At 43.1% G+C, this 17176-nt stretch overlaps 1 protein-coding gene across 5 annotated transcripts in view; it reads left to right on the plus strand.

Annotated features, from left to right (window-relative positions):
• NCK2 (NCK adaptor protein 2) overlaps positions 1-17176 on the plus strand; it is a 131525-nt gene that overhangs the window by 69402 nt on the left and 44947 nt on the right. For 2 of the 5 annotated variants that reach the window (XM_045550348.1, XM_045550349.1), the window contains exon 3: positions 16918-17015. The exons of the other annotated variants lie outside the window; for them this stretch is intronic. The gene's annotated coding sequence lies outside the window, so the exon portion shown is untranslated. The remainder of the gene's footprint in view (positions 1-16917; positions 17016-17176) is intronic. 5 annotated transcript variants of the gene reach the window in all.

The raw sequence follows: 17176 nt of genomic DNA on the forward strand, positions 1-17176 counted from the left end.
CAGAGTGTGTGGGACACCAGTCCCCCCATCTTCCCAAGTGCAGTGAGACCAGGAGCTTGTCTACCACCTGAGTCTGAATTCCAGGAAAGCTGCAAGAAGCTAGGGCTGGCTTTTGTGGGCTGAGTGGTGTCAGGCGTGGAGGGAGATTGGTGGGGACGGAGTGGGGGTAGACATGGTGCAGCGCCTGCCTCTCTGCTCTCTCCGGGCCCGGGGAAGCTCTATAAGGCAGTGCTTGCAGCTGTACACAGGAGTCACCTGGGACGCTCAGGGTCCACTTCAGACCAGCCTGGAGTAGGTGGACAGAGGCTGGGCATCTGTGTTGTCACCTTGATCTCGCCTAAAGAGACCTGCTCTGAGTTCCTTCATTTGGGAGTTTTCAGGTAGTCATTCATACTTTAGATAATTCATTAGACTTTTAAAAATCCCACTCCATGACTAGTGTTTATTGGCGATTCTGATCTTTGATCCTTATGGTGAGCTAACACTCAGTGGAGACCTGTCTTATGCACAGAAATTTAACAAAATATAATGGAGAAACAGGAAGCAGCTTGGGGCACTGCAGCGCTTTGGAACATGCCAGAAACGGGAGCTTGAGTTGCTTCTTCCCATGCTTCAGATTTTCCACTGCGGAGATTCTGGCTTGTGGGACGGTGGGTTCCTGGAGAAGGGGCGGCAGCGAAATCACATAGCAGAGTCCATATTATCACACAGCAGGGAATGGTAATTTCTCTTCTTTTAGGAATTTTTGATGGAGCCCTTATTTTTGCCCAGTGGAGCCATTATCTGGGTCACCAGCAGAGTGGAGGGATGGGAAGTATTTATAACTTTACAGGAGGCAGTGTACATACATTCCGCTCTGTCAGTTACGCTACACCCCCCAAAATTATCACAGTGTGCTCTGTTACATAACCAGGTCCTCTAGTCTTCAGCATTGGAGCTCTTTACATCCTAAGTGTCCTGGTGATTAGGTTTGGAGCTGCTGAGATCCATCCATCAAGATCTGTAAGATCTCAGTGGAGCTTCTGATTTACCAAAATGGTGGCATTATGTCCTTTGTAACTCTAGAGCAGGGTGGTCGGATATTCCACATCCCTTAGAAGGCCAGTGGCGCAAGGCCCAAGGGTGTTCTCTCAGGTGGTTTGCTTGCAATGTGGATGATATGTTTGTGAGGAGGCCTGTCATTTTGAACACCTCAGGAATGGAAAGTTTAAAGAGTTGATATATAGAATATCTAATCACCTAGCTTTTTCAACAGAAATATGGCTAATAAAACAGAAATTTCTTATTCCTAAATTAGAGCCAAATTCCAAATAGATTATGTGGCAAAGGGCTCTGAACTCCTTTGTGCAATTCTAGGCCCCCTGGATTTAAGCTGTTCCTGACTGATTCCTGCATGCCCCTCCCTCTCAACACCAAGTCCTGGCCAAGTAAGTGTCCTTTCCTCTGAGCAGCTTGTCTGTCTCCCCTGTCTTATCCTGGCACACTTCAGAGACATTTTGTATGCTTATATGTGTACATATGTTGAAAACTAAAAAATGGAAAGAGATATACTGTGTGAACATTAATCACAAGAAAGCAGGAATGGTTATATTGATGTCAGATAATGAAACTTAAAAGCAGAGTTACCAGGGACAGAGAAGGGTTAGTTGGCTAGGAAGACATAGCATTCATAAGTATGCACGAACCAAACAACAGAGCTGTGAAATAATGAAGCAACAACTGATAGAATTACAAGGAGAAATACACAAATCCACAGTTAAACTTGGAGATCTCCAAACCTCTCTCTCAAGAGTTGATAGAACAACTAAACAGAAATTCAGCAAGGATATAGAAGAACTCCACAGTACCATCAATTAACAGGATCTAATTGACATTTATAACACTCCACCCAGCAACGGCAGAATCACATCTTTTCAAGCACCCACAGAACATTTGCCATGTTAGCCCGTATGCTGGGCCAAAAAAACAAATTGCAGCACATTTCAAACAATCGAAATCATACAAAGCATGTTCTCTATCCTTTCAATAAGATTTCTTTTTGCTTTAAAACAACAAAAGTTAATCTCAAAAGGTCACATACTGTGTGATTCCATTTATATAACATTCTCAAAATGACACAGTTATAGAGATGTGGAACAGATTAGTTATTAGAGTTTGGGGGTGCATGTGGGAGGTCTCTGTGGTGATGGAGTAGTCCTGTGTCTTGATTGGGGTGGGGTACGGTAGTCTGACACGTGATAAATGACAGAACCATGCACACACATTATACTAATGTCAGTTTCCTAGTTTTGATATTGTATTGCAGTTGTATAAAATGTAACTGTTGAGAGAAACTGGGTGGAGGGTACCTGGGACCACTCTGTGTTATCTTTGGAGTTTCCCGTGAACCTATGCTTATTTCAAAACTAAACGTTAAAACATTTTTTTTAAAAAAAAGTTTTTGAAAGATCAAGTCATTTCCTCCTTTTACAGTAGTCTGTAGTTTGAGATCTAAGAAATTTCCAAGTTTACATAGCAATAGATGAATAAGTTATAAAAGGAAGATGGAAATAGGGTGGGGGTGGAGAAGAATTGGGTTCATTTCAAGATTGCTATAAAATATATTTTCCTTATCAACAAATTTGCCTGTTCCCTACTTGGGGCCTAACCATACTTTTGTTGTTGTTTTCATATATAATATAATCCACAATGATTTACTCTGTAACTAATGTTGATCAAATGAAAATAAAATACAGTCAGGGTGCACCAACCATAAGAATACTTAGCCCCGTGACAACACATCCTCCTCCCTAATCAATGTGGAGTGCAGTATTAAAGCATGTGATAGGTAATGACTTTGCTTTGTGAAGTGTAAGAAACAAGGCTGAAAACAGTAGAAGGCTTTGCAAATCATGCCAGCAACTGCAAACGAAATACCTATTTTCATGAATCTACACACACAAGCACTAACCCTGGGGTCAGGAGAGCCAGGATGGGGGTCTCAGCTTTGATCAACTGCAGTGTCTTGACAGGTCACTGCTTCCCCTTTAGGGCTGTTGTGGGAGTGAAATCCGATGCTGCTTGTGTGACCTTCTAGTAAATTAAAACATGCTCTATACAGGGAAGGGTCATCATTCACTCATATTTTCAATATACCCACAGGAAGATAGTGGTCCCTGCCTGAAATGTCATCTTTTGACAGAAACCATAGCTCTTGGTATGAGTTCACACCCTCTATCTCTCTGAGGCTTCAGCCTTTCCCAAAATAGGTATGATTTTTATCAGAACCCAAATGAGCTGATTCCTTATTTCAGGTCCCCGGCCCTGGGTAGCAGCCAGGTGGCAATGGGGTGCCAGGCTCCGGGGCCCAGCCATGCTAGATTCATCAAATGCTAGCTGGTGAAATACTGACCGTTGATGTCCCTGTCTCTCTGCTTGGCCTGTATACTTTCTTTTTTAAAGTCCATTTGTATTATTTGATAGATATGGAATACTTAAGAGTCATTTATGCACTTGTGGGGCATAATAATAAAACAAATACCCATGAACCCACCTTGCAACTTAAAAAAAATTAGGATGTTCTCAATAATGTGAAAACCACAGTGTTCTCCACCTGATCCTGTCCCATAGCCTCTCCCCGCTCCCCAGAGGTTATTCTAGAACAATTTCAGATTTACAGAAGTATTACAAAGCTAGTACAAAGAGTTCTCATATACCCAGCGTCTAGTTTCCTCTAATTTTAGCATCTTACATTACTATGGTACATTGGTCACAACTAATGAGCCACTATTGGTACATTAGCATTATCTAAAGTCCATACTTCATTGGGATTTAAAAAATTTTTGGTCAAGTGTGGTGCCTCATGCCTGTAATCCCACACTTTGGGAGGCCAAGGTATGAGGATCACTTGACAGGAGACCAACCCCAGCCTGGGCAACATAGCAAGACCCTGTCTCTACAAAAAATGAAAAAATTATCCAGGCTTGGTGGCACATACCTGTAGTTTAGCAACTTGGGAAACTGAAGCTGGAGTTTGAGGTTGCAGTGAGCTATGATTGTGCCACTGCACTTTAGCCTGGATGACAGAATGAGACCCTGTCTCTAAAAAACAGAATTTTATTTTATTTTATTTATTTATTTTTTTAACCAAATGTTCTTTTTCTGTCCCAGGATCCCATCATGGACCCCACATTATATTAATATTTAGTTGTCATGTCTCCTTAGTCTCCTCTTGGTGCAACAGATTCTCAGAGTTTCCTTAGTTTAATGACCTTGACAGTTTAAGCAGTCGGGTATTTTGTGCAAGGCCTTGTTATTGGGAGTATTCTGATGTTTTTCTCATGTTTAGACTGGGGATATGGGTTTTGGGGAGGGAGACCACAGAGGTAACATGCGTTCTCATCACATCATATCAAGGGTATATACGATCAGCATGACGTGTCACTGGTAATCTGTTTACATTCAAGGTTGTTACTAACAGTTGAGGATATACTCGTGTTTGTATGTTAACTGTTTTCTGGCTGTTTTATATATCCTTTGTTTTTTTTCTTCTTCTCATTCTTTATCTTTGTGATGTGGTGGTTTTCTGTAGTGATAACATTTGATTCCTGTTTCTCATTTGTGTATTTGTGCTACTGGTGAGTTTTGTGTGTTCTCATGGTGGTAGATATCGTCCTTTTGCTTCCAAATGTAGGACTCTCTTAAGCATTTCTTGTAAAGCCATTGTAGTGTTGATGAATTCCTTCAGTTTTTGCTTGTCTGGGAAAGACTTTTATTTCTCCTTCATTTCTGAAGGATACCTTTGCTGGGTATAGTAATCTTGGCTGGCTGTTTTTTTTTTTTTTTTACTTTCAGCACTTGAATGTATTATTCTATTTTCTCCTGGCCTGTAAGCGTTCTGCTGAGAAATCTGTTAATCTAATGGGGATTCTTTTATATGTGACTTGATGCTTTTTCTTGCTGTTTTTAGAATTCTTAGTTTGTCTTTGACTTTTGACAGTTCCACTATCATGTGCCTTAGGATCTTTTTGGGTTGAATCTGTTGAAGGATCTTTAAGCTTCCTGTATCTGGATATCTATATCTCTTCCAAGACTTGGGACAGCTATTATTTCATTAAATAGGTTTTCTATGCATTTTCCCATCTTCTCTTCCTTTTGGAAATCCCCAAAATGTGAATATTTGTTTGCTTAATTGTGTCCCATATGTCATGTAGGCTTCTTCGTTCTTTTTTATTTTTTTATTGTTTTTTTTTTTTATCTGACTGTGTTATTTCAAAAGACCTGTCTTCAGGTTCAGAAATTCTTTCTTTTACTTGATCTAGCCTATTGTTGAAGCTCTCAATTGTATTTATTTCATTCATTGAGTTTTTCAGTTCCAAGATTTCTGTTTGGTTCTTTTTTATTATATATATGTCTTTGTTAAATTTCTCATTCATATCATGAATTGTTTTCCTGATTTTGTTGAATTATCTATATTTTTTCTCTTGTATCTTGCTGAGTTTCCTTAAGATCATTATTTTGAATTCCTTTTCAGGCATTTTACAGATTCCTTTTATTTGGAATTTGTTACTTAAGTAATATTGTGTTTCTTTGGAGGTGTTATTGTTTCCTTTCTTTTTCACATTTCTTATGTCCCTACATTAATATCTCTGCATCTGGTGGAACAGTCACTTCTTTTAATTTTATGGAGTACTTTTTTGTAGGGAATGACTTTTTTTGTAGATATATCCTATAGTCTTAGTTGGGAAGAGTGCTTTGGTTTTGGTTCTGGCGCAGTATTTTGACTCCATATGATTTCTTCAGCTATAACCAATGTCAGTGGTGTCTTTGAGTGCCTCTGTGGCCTAAGGTGCAATTGGTTGTGGAGGCTGTGGTGCAGCTTTGCTGGGGATGAGGATGCCAGTTGGGCTGGTTTTGGGGCCCCTGGGCTGTGTGTCTGGCAGCTTTGCCACAGGAAAGGGCAGAGTCTCTGGTGGGGGCAATGGCAGGCCCTGGGCAGGCAGCTCTCAGGCTCTGAGGAGAGCATGCATTGGGTCCCTCTGTCTTGGGGAAAGCCTCCCTGCTGTCTGGACCACCTGTTCCACAGGGGGTAGGATGCATCTTGGGCTTGGGTACTGGGCTCATGGCTGCACCACTGGGTCCAGCTGGTATCACAGCACTGCATCCCTTTGGGTGGATGTGGTGGGATGTTGACAAGGCTCCAAGGATGTGGAGATACAGGGGCTATTGGGGACCACAACAGGATATACTCTGGTGCTGGCTCCTCTCTCAAAATGGTACCATACTGCAGCAGCCTGGATCCCGGGGAATGGGTACATCCCAGCATGAATTCCCTCTCTGAAATGATGCAGTGTGTGGATTCCTGAGCTCCTTATGCTAGGCTCAGGGCCTATACTGGCTGAGGACTCTCCTATGGCTAAGATTGCAGCCATCCATGGTGGGCATGTGGGGTTCTGGGGACCTCCAGCTTTTCTTCTCTCCACAATGGGGGTTCCTCTTGGCTCTGAGCCAATGCTGTCTGACTGCTTTGTTTTCCTGTGTGCTGTCATCCTGATTTCCTGTCCTTTCAAGGGTCTTTGTCACTTCCTTGCTGAATTCCAGTGTTGTCTCTTAGGCACTCTATTTGGCATGTGGTCATCTATTTGTTGTTTTGTTGGTTTGGTTCTTTGTGGAGGAGATGAGTGCTGGGCACCTCCAGCAGACATATGGATGATGTCCAGCTCCTTGGTTTTTAAAATTAATTTTCACACATGCATATGTAAACCTAAACTACATTGTTTAATTTTGCTTATTTTAGTGTTTTATGAAAATGGAACTACATAGTATATAGTTCTTTGACTCCACCCTCCGTTCCATATTGTTTCTAAGAGTCGTGTATGTGATTGTGGGAAGCTATTTCTTCCTTTTCACTGCTGTGTGATAGTGAATTGTGTGGCCACCCAGTTATCTCCCCTCCACCAGGGTTATTTATTTCTCTTCTTTAACTGTCATAAGCAATACTGCTTATGACATTGTGCAAGTTTCTCTGTTGCATATAAGCAGGAGTGGAATTGCTCCCTTGTACTTACGTCAGTGTTCAGCTTGATAAGATAATTCCAAATTATTCTCCCAAGTTGTTATTCCATTTTACTTTCTCAAGCAGAATAGGAGGATTCCCACTGCTTCACAACTTTCCTAACACTTACATTATCAGCCTCTTTCATTTTTACCCCTCTGGTATGAAATAGTATTTTATTGTGGTCTCAGATTATGAATGAGGTTGAAAGGTTTTTTTTTTTTTTTTTTTTAATGTTTTTTCACGATTTGTGCTGCCTGTCTGTGCAGTGGTTCTCAACTGAGTTGATCTTTTTCTTGTCGAATTGTAGGAGTTTTTATATAGTCGATATATATAAGCTGCGGTGGGGTTTGAGCAGAGGAGGGACACAAATCACCTTCAGTTTTAAAAGTATCACAAAGCTGCCAACGGGGAACTAGCCTGGAGTGTTGGTGGGTGGGGGCGGACAAGTGAGGACAAGTCCTTTGTCATTATATGTGCTGCTTACAACAGTTTCCTTACAAGTATATTTAATCATATTTTGGTCTATGAAAATCAGTAATTCCTACATGGGAATCCACTGTTAGGCCAGACTTTCTGTTCAACTAGAACACTGAGTCTTTTGCTATGCTGATGGTAGATACCACTATTTATAAACTTTAATATTGTCATGTAACAAGAAAATTTTGTGTTCTCACAGCTCTGCAGAAAGGGCTATGTGCATTTTGTGTTGTTTCAGTGTTCAGTAGCCTATTTTTAAATTAAATTTTGGGGTTGATCAAGGTAAATGCAAAATTTTTAATGTTGGAATTTCATTAAAAGTCCTTAAATTATTTTTTTGCCAGGTCAATAATCTAGTCTTAGGCTGTGCCTTCTCAGTAATTGAATGAGCGTTCTTAAACTTTTTATCTTTCATTATCTGTTGCTGCTCTAATCAGTTGCTAAAAAGAGTTGGAAGATTCACTCTTCATTATCCATCTATATTTCATGAATATTAATGTGTAATCCCTGTACTTCCAACCTTTTAGGCAGAGTAACTAAATTAGTATAAAATCTAAATTTTTTAATGGAATTCTTTTATGGCTCCCATCACGAGTATAAGACCTCTTATTATGTAGAACAATAATGAACATATCAAGAAGTGGGATTGTTCTAAATGAAGCATCTTAAATTTGAATCCACCTATAAAGTAGGGCTTCAGGGTTCTAAGGACGCAGTAGTTTATAGGCATCTCGTATCCTGGTGTTGACTGTGGTGATGGAGACCCGAGAGAGGGCCCCCTTAGGCCATTCATCCGTTCACTTTTCCAAATGTTTGCTGCGTATATACGCATGCTAGGCACCCTGCTACTTCTCCGTTTAGAAGGAGACAAGGTCCTTGTCTTCAAGAAGTTACATGCACTGAGACAAAAGTAAATAAGAATGTGTTTGAAGTAATGGAAAGTGCTGGAGGGAAAAGGAGAAAACAGGGCAGGGAATCGAGGATGATGCGGCAGCTATTTTAGGTAAGGTGGGGCGGGTTTGCATGGCAGAGAGTTGGGTGTAATCAGGGGTGGAATATGAGAGAGGAGCGAGGGCGGGGACATTTGAACAGAGGCCTGAACAGTGTAAGGGAGCACAGAGTCACACAGATATCTGGGGAAGAGCATTTTAGGCAGCAGGACCAAATGCAAAGATCCCAAGGTGAGAATCTGAGTTTGGAGAAACAGCCCCGCCTCGAGGTACTTTAGGCTCTGGTAAAGGCTCTCTATTTGATTCTAGGTTGATGGGAAGCTGCGGTGGGGTTTGAGCAGAGGAGGGACACAAATCACCTTTGGTTTTAAAAGTATCACAAAGCTGCCAATGGGGAACTAGCCTGGAGTGTTGGTGGGTGGGGGCAGACAAGTGAGGAGCACGTTGCATAGGCCAGGGAGGTGCTGCTGGCCTATGGCAGGGGCCGGGCAGTGCAGGGGGAGAGACGTGGGTGGATTTGAGGCATGTTTGAAGGCAGCCCTGTGGGGTTTGCTGGTGAAAAGAATGGGGATTGAGAGAGAAGAGTCTGAGCGATGAGTGTCAGATTGGTGGCCTGAGCAACCAGGTGAATAGGTGTCTGATACTGCATGGAGGTGTTTGTTGTCTTGGATATTTGATCACATTTCTTTTGTTTTTGGTGGGGACGATCAAAAGTTCTATTTTGGTCACATGAGATGGGCAGTGTACCTCATGGGTGCACTGGAGATCCGCATGGAGACATACAAGAGGCAGTTGGGTGTAGAAGTCTGGCGTGGAGGGGCGGTGGGTGCAGACCCACATGTGGGAGCAGCATCCGGGCGGTACTCACAGCCACAATGGTGGATGGAGGAGAGGCCTGCAGCCAGCCTGGCGGTCCCCACCTCTAGATCAGAACCTGCCAGAAACACTCAGCAAGGGAGGGAAGGCAGGGCTGTGTGTCTCCAGGCAGCAGGGCGCGGGTGGGAGGTGGGTGGGGGGTGTCAGCTGTTCTGATGCAGGTGACACAAGGACTGGGTCAAGGGGCAGGTTGGGGAGGGAGTGGAGACAGCAAGCGTAGATAGCTCTGTGCAGAGCAGTGCCTGGCTACAAAGGAGACAGGTGTTAGGATGATCAGGAAAGACAGTGGCTGGAGGGAATCACTGTAGGGGCAGATTCCTGTTGGAGGTGGAAGCAGTGGAATTTAGCGCACAGAGGAGGCCAGGCCGCAGAGGGGCCCCAGACAGCTCACCCCTGGTGACGCAGGGACAGGCAGAGGCACGTTTCCTTCTGATTGATTCTGTTTTTCTCAGTGAAATAAGGAGGGTGAGTGGAGGAAACAAACTCGTTCCTCCCACTGTACTCTCATAATAAACTTCTGACACTGCGTGTACAAGGATTTCTCCCCACCAGCAAACGAGCAGCCGATCTGCAGCAGACGTCCGCCGCGTGTCCTCCGATTCAGTTCAGTTCTGTCACTGTCTGCCTAGAGACAGCGCCAGATCCCGCAGGTTGATCCCCAAGACTGTCCCTCCCCACGTCAGTTGCCAGTCACAGGCCGCAGCTGTGTTTTACCTGTGCTTCTGACTGACCCGCTATAAATTGGCGTTCCCATGACCCCCTCCTTGCTTTGATTGATTAGAGTGGCTCACAGAACTCAGGGAAACATGTTTACCGATCAGTTATAAAGGATATTTTAAAGGATACAAATGAAGAGGTGTGTAGGGTAAAGAAGGATGGAGAGCTTCCCTGCCCTCCCAGGGATGCACCACCTTCCAGAAACCTCAGAGCTCAGCTGTGCAGTTGAGCTGGGCAGAAGCTCTTCATTACCGAGGTCTGAGTCATTAGGCCTTTGGCCATCGGCCACCAATTTGACCTTCGGCCCCCTCCCGTGCCTGGAGGTTGAGGTGGTGAGGTTGGAATTACCAACCCTCCAGACCTGCTGGGGTCTTCCTGGTGATGAACCCCCATCCCGAAGCCATGGGCTGCCAGCCACCCGTCGGCTCATCAGCACCCAGAAGGCACTTACCACTTTGAAGATGTGCCAGGAAACAGGATGACGACCAGTTACATATTTCAGTGTCACAGAAGGTCATTCATCAGTTGAGACTGCAGAAAGGGGAGAAGATATTTGAGGGTGGGGAAGAAAGGTATAAGACAGACCCTTCAGAGAGGGGGAGGGCCTTCACTTAGGGAGTGGGGTGAGTTGCCGGGTGGTGCCCGCTTGACCCCAGAGCTGGGAAATGTATGGCGGCACTGGCTGCACAGGGGCAGGTGTGGAATAGGCGAGAGCTGGACTTAACCAGAGCTGGGGGATGGTGAAGGGAAAATAGTGTGTGTGTTTATAAAAATAGTAGAAAGACTAAACACTGAGGAAAGTTCTTAACAATTTTTCCTATATACTTCCAATACTTTTTAAATAAAATATGTACATTTTAAAAATCAAAATCTGGAACATATTATACACGTATTTTAAGCCTAAACATTCTTGTGCTCCGCTACCAGGCTTTAAATGCCCCCTTGGTCCTTTCGGCAGCCATGCCTGACTCTTGAACATCTCTCTAAGTGCTCTTGATGTGTTACTAACCATTGTCTCACCTAAGTCAAGAGTAAAAGTCATTACTCCCATGTAGCCTGAAGGGCTCACAGCAGAGAGCGTAGGTGGGCTCCGGAGGCCTGGCTGGGGTGGGGCTAAGAGTGCAGAGGGGTGGCACTGAGTGGGTGGCAGAAGATGGTGGCTGTGGTTTTGGCAGGATGAGTTGGCGCCAAAACCAACTGGCGGCGGGTGGACACTGTGAGAAATACGTTAGGCAGCCAGCAGAAGGTCTTATTTAAAAGCACTGCTTAGCGGGAGGGACAGCCTATTAGAGATCAAATGCCATCAGGCTTACGGCGGTTTCATTACTGTCTTCAACAACAGGTGACCTGGAGCTGGACTAGAGTCAGTGCAGGAGAAATCCAGACATACGGGCTGGATGTGCCTTATCTGACATGCTTGGCACCAAAGTGTTGTGAATTTGGGGATTTTTTTCAGAATGTGGAATATTTGCATATACTTAATGAGATATCTTGGGGATGGGGCCCAAGTGTAAACACTGAATTCATTTATGTTTCGTATATACGTTATACACATAGCCTGAAGGTGATTTTAATATAGTATTTTTAATAATATGTGCAACCTGTCACATAAGGTCAGGTGTGGAATTTTTCATTTGTGGTGCACAAAAAGTCTTAGATTTTGGAGCATTTTGGATTTTGGATTTTTGGACTAGGGATGTTCAAACTGTATTCCTATACTGTGATCACCATAAGATGTAAACAAATCTAGACCCTGCCTCTTTATTTTGTGAAGAATGTAAGTGTGTGAAGAGTGGGCTGTAGATCGCGCTGGTTACCATAAAATCAGCCATGCTGGTTCTGGGACTGGGGTGGGAAATATACAAGGTAAGCCTGGAGCATCTTGTGCCAGAAAGTGAAGATATGTCCAAACAAACACAAACTCACAACCATGGCAATACCTCAGAGGGACATAGGGGCCAACTGCAACATAGTAAAGTAAGCAAGTATGGATTGTAGCCCATATAAAATAAATATGCCTAAGTTCACACTGATATAAATAAATGATTGAATAAATTAATAAATGGGGGAAGAGACTAATCTGCAGAAGTAGTCAAGTGATCTGTGTAGACACTCTGCCCTTGGGGTGGAGCATGCAGGGGACGTCCCTCCCAGGAGCGCAGCATGGAAGTGGGGGAGGGTCCCCTCCCAGTGGAGGAGCCTGGCAGGCGCTGCCTCGGCCAGGTGGTCAGGGCAGCATCAGCAGTCATGGCCGTGTTGACAGTGTGCACCTTGATGGGAAGTGGTGAGCGTGGCACGTTGCCCCTGTGGTCTCCTCCCCAGAACCCACAGCCCCCGTCTAGTCATGAAAAATACATCAGACAACTCCTGATGGGGGGGCATCCTACAGAACACCTGACCAGTGATCCTCAAAGCAAGGAAAGTCTGAGAACTGTCACAGCCAAGAGGAGCCTTGGGACACATGACAACTCGAGTGCGGGACCCTGGGACGGAAAAGGGGCATTAGGGGAAAGCCAAGGACACCTGAATTAAATGTGAGCTTTAGTTAATAATGTATAGGTGTTGGTTCATTAAGTGAGACAAATCTACCATACTAATGTATGTTGTTAATAATGGAAGCGACTACAATGGTTCTGGAAAATAATAAGCTTTATTTTTTAAAAAAAAAAAAGCACAGATGCTAGAAACCTCTATTTTCTCATTGTGTTTTCTTGAATGAGAGGGAAGATTTCATTAAAAGAATCATACATTTGGAATAAATATTAGCATTTATCTTCCCCAAATTATTTGTAGAGGTGTCTGTAGTCATTAAGCCCACAGTAGCCCACGTCCCCTCTCCTGCAGGGGCCTTTGCTGGTGCCATGGGTGAAGGTTCCCATCTCCAGCGCTAGTCACAGAGGGGCTTTCTGTAATTCCCTCTCCCATTAAGTAGGAAAGTCTAAAGCATAGACATAATGCTTAGGAATGTGGGCATAAACCATGTAAATCTGGACTAAAATGGTTTTGGCAGCCTAATCATACTTGAACATTATGAGACCTGGATAATGTGGAGTATATTTTTTAAATCACTATGTTTCCTTGTTTCAGCCTTGCATGTGTCAAAATTAGGCAGGGAATCATGAATAATAAGGTGATAAGAAAAAAGATCAGATATTGATTAATGTAGCTGAATTCATTTTTTAAGTATTAAGGAAGCTCATGACATGTGTATTTTGATGTGTTTGTAGAGTAGATGTTTAAATTATAAAAATTACAACAACTTTTGTGGTTGTGGGAAAAAAATAACAAGGCCTAATAAATCCTTAAAAATGGTGACTGTTAGCTGTCTGCTTTGGGAGTAGTGGGTGTGCATTGTCTGAAAATACCTCACTCATTCTTCTGTTTCAAAAGAGGCCGAGTTTCCCCAAAGGCATCAAGGTTCCTTTTCACAGATGGGTATTTTTCTTCCACTGCTGTTAGTTTTCTCTCTGCCCCATTACAGGGATGTCTTCTGGGTTGGCAGAAGGCAGTGTTGGTTCTAAGTCTGGGAGAGTTATTTGGGATTTCACTTGTTTACAGTTAACATTGTAATAAAATTGGCTCATTAAATTGATAGTGATTCCCCCAAATGTGATGGCAGTGGCATCACTTGACATTCACAGCCTTCTCCCCAGTGCGATCAATGTCTAAGACGCCGACGAGAGAGCTGAGGAAGGTTAGAAAAATGTGTACTCTCGTGGCTTGAGTGGTAAATTATGTGTAAAATAGTATTTCCCAGATCCTCGCTGAAGCAACTGTGTCACCTATTCTGTTTCTTCCGTAAACCTTCCCAGACACTAATGAGTTGTGTTGACTTACAGTCTAGTCTTTGCAATGCTTGTGTGTCCAGGCATTTCACATAGTCAGATGAGTTGCTTGATGACGGACTTCTGAAAACTGGTTGATAAACATTTTAGGGGATTTTTCTTACATGGTTTAATTTTGGGGGCAGTCTGATCCTGGCAGTGCAGATGAATTAATGGTAGAATATTCACCTTAAAAAATAATAGGAAGGTGCAGCAGAGAACCGTAGATTCTCATTACTAGCAGTCTAAAGTATTTCATTTTGTTAAGAATGGCTATGTGCTAATAAATCCTGTTGAGGATGCAGTAAAAATAAGGTTCACTTAAGAAACTGTGTGTGCCTCACTCCCAACAGGGTGGCTACTGTCAAAAACCCAGAAAATAACAAGTGTTGACAAGGATGTGGAGAAACTGGAACCCTTGTGCTCTGTTGGGATTGTAGATGCAGCTGCTATGGAAGACATTATGGCAGTTCCCAAAAAATTGAAGGTGGAATTACCATAGGACCAGCAGTCCCACTGCTGAGTATGTACCCAGAAGAAATGAACGCAGGGACTTGGAGAGATACTTGCACACCCATATTCATAGCATTATTCACAATAGCCAAAAGGTGGAAGCAACACAGATGTCTATTGGTGGGTGAATGGATTGACAAAATGTGGTATATGCATGCATTTGACATTATTCAGGCTTCAAAAGGAAGGAAAGTCTGGCACATGCTACAACGTGATGAGCTTTGAAGACATCATGCTAAGTGTAATAAGCCAGTCACAAATAAATAAGTGGTTCCACTTATGAAGTATACCTGGAGTTGTCATATTCACAGAGACAAAGTAGAGTAGTGGTTGCCAGGGACTGGGGAGAGAGAGAAATAGAGAGTTGGTGTTCAGTGGGTACGGGGTTTCAGTTTTGCAACACGAAAATAGTTCTGGAGATGGATGGTGGTGATGGTTACACGACAGTGTGAATGTAATTAATGCCACTGGACTGTATACTTAAAAATGTTTAAAATGGTAAACTATATGTTATGTGTATTTTGCAACAATTAAAAAAAATGGTATGGGATCTTGTGACCTTGATCTTCTGCTGGAATCACTGTTTAAACAGTGGAGCATGCTGCTCTGGGGTCCTGGCTTGAGTCAGGTGGGCAGATGGAAATGTGGGTGTGCGGTGGAGCTAGCAGCCCTGAAAATAGAGATCTAGGAGCAAGAGCCCTTGTGGCCAGTGGGAGGTGGATGAGCTGGCAGGGGCTCCAGGCAGAAGAGGGGACAGGGAAGGAGTCCCCAATGATCACCCATCCCAGGTACTTGAGTGCATTTTTTCATTGGCTGGTTCTCTGGAATAAACATCAACAAATACTTCAAATTTATGTTTTCTAATAACTTGGCTACACCTCCTTGTGTGTAAAATGTATTCTAGTAGATGCTGTGGGCTGGATACAAGCCAATAGCAGTAGTATAAGCCTCAGTGAGGACATTAGAAAAAGGGAGCTGGGATTACACCCAAACCCCAGTGGGGTTCTCGTTGTGAAAAACCTCCTAAATAGAGTTCATATTACTGTGGCATCCCAACTTAAGGGCACTGCCTTTGACCATTGGCAAGTCATTTTGTTTTTTAAGTTTTCTCTCTTTTTTTTTTAAATGTCATAATCCAATGCAAATATGTTCCTGAGTTCCTATAAATGTCATGTTCAAGTCCCATGAGCCTGTTCAGTCATTTGGCCTTCCGTGGATGTGAGGAGAGTGATAGTGGTGAGCACTTGCCCAGCACAGCCAGGGGATCGAGTGCTTCCTGTGTACTGTCTCATTCAGTCGTCACAGAAGCTCTGACCCCATCTGCAAACCCAGAAACGGAGGTCAGAGTGGTTAGACGCCTTCCCCCAAGATCGCCTAGGTGGTTGACATGAGGCTGGCTTTCTTTCAAACCCTGACCTCCAGCCAGAGAGGATCATTCACAGAAGTGGTCCTATCAGTGCCCACAGAGGAAACCTCCACAATTTCAAAGGTGTAGAGCCTTTACAAGCAATGGACTTTGGCCATTATTGAGTAAAACCAGAAGACAAATCATAAAAAGACCCTCTCCAAAATAACCTATTGAGCAAGGGTCTCACTCATTTGAAACCTCTGTACAGTGACATTCAGCTGTGCTTGGTAGGAACAGCGGCAGAGAAGGTGCTAATTTGCTCCTGATAATAGCAGTGCAAATGGCCTGCTACCCTCACTCTGCAGGAGACAGGACACAGAGGCCCTGAGCTCTTCAGCCCTGTGCTTGGGAATCAGGAAATGTTTCCCTTTCAACTAGTCTAGCCTTCCTTTACTCCTCCCCAATAAAATATTAAAAAACAAACAAGTCCTTCTCAAAACATACTTGGAAGACTGGGACCTACTACTGCTTCTTCCTTTGTATTTTCATTTGCCAGTTTATCTAAAGGAAACTAAAATTCGGTTCTTGTTTATCAGCATCTACCTTCCCTTTGGGATTTGTTTTTTAAGCAATACAGCAAAATTCTGTCACCAAGTAACACTACCAGGCAGTACAGAATAATAAAGCCCGGGCTGTGTGATAAGACACTTCTAGTGGGTTTGAATCCCAGCTCGGGTACTCTCTAGCTTTGTGGATTTGGGTGAGTTATTTAATATCCCCCAGCCTCAATTTCATCATTTTAAAAATGTATATGTAGGTTATATCTGTTCCAGAGAGTTGCTATAAGCATTTGATGGACTAATACATACAAAACAGTATCATATAGGCACAAGGTGAATGTTAGTTGCTGGTACTGTAACTACGCGTCCCCCAACCACTTGGGTGGCACCGTGTACTGGCACTTCTGCCTCTGTGTAGAACAATGTTGCTTATTTTCTGTTTTACAGGTAGTACAGTTCTGTGTCTTAGCTTGACTCTCACAGCTTAATTAACTTACTGAGAGTTGGAATGGCCACCAGATTCCATATTGTGTCCTAGTTAAAGTAAAGTGTATTAGCTCTAATTAGTGATCCTGCTTGTAAATAGCCACCAACTGGCCTTTCTGTCCCCCCACAGGATACCACAGGTTCCTGCCAACTCCTGTCAGATTAGGTGGCATCTGGCAAGTCCTTTATCTGCAACACAACTTGAAAGTTTAATAAAGAATTTATAAGGTATGTTAGTTGCTTCTGAGACTGTTTCATGAGTAAGTCTTTTTAATGTAAGTATACTATTTTTAAATATTTGCAAATATACACCAAGAGAGGAAAACATTGTACTAAATGGGGGGAAACATAAATAGTATTCATCGTTTTTGGACTGACCTTATCGTAAT

The sequence above is a fragment of the Lemur catta genome, chromosome 4 (assembly GCF_020740605.2).
Source record: "Lemur catta isolate mLemCat1 chromosome 4, mLemCat1.pri, whole genome shotgun sequence".
In the NCBI taxonomy this organism is placed as follows: Eukaryota; Metazoa; Chordata; class Mammalia; order Primates; family Lemuridae; genus Lemur; species Lemur catta.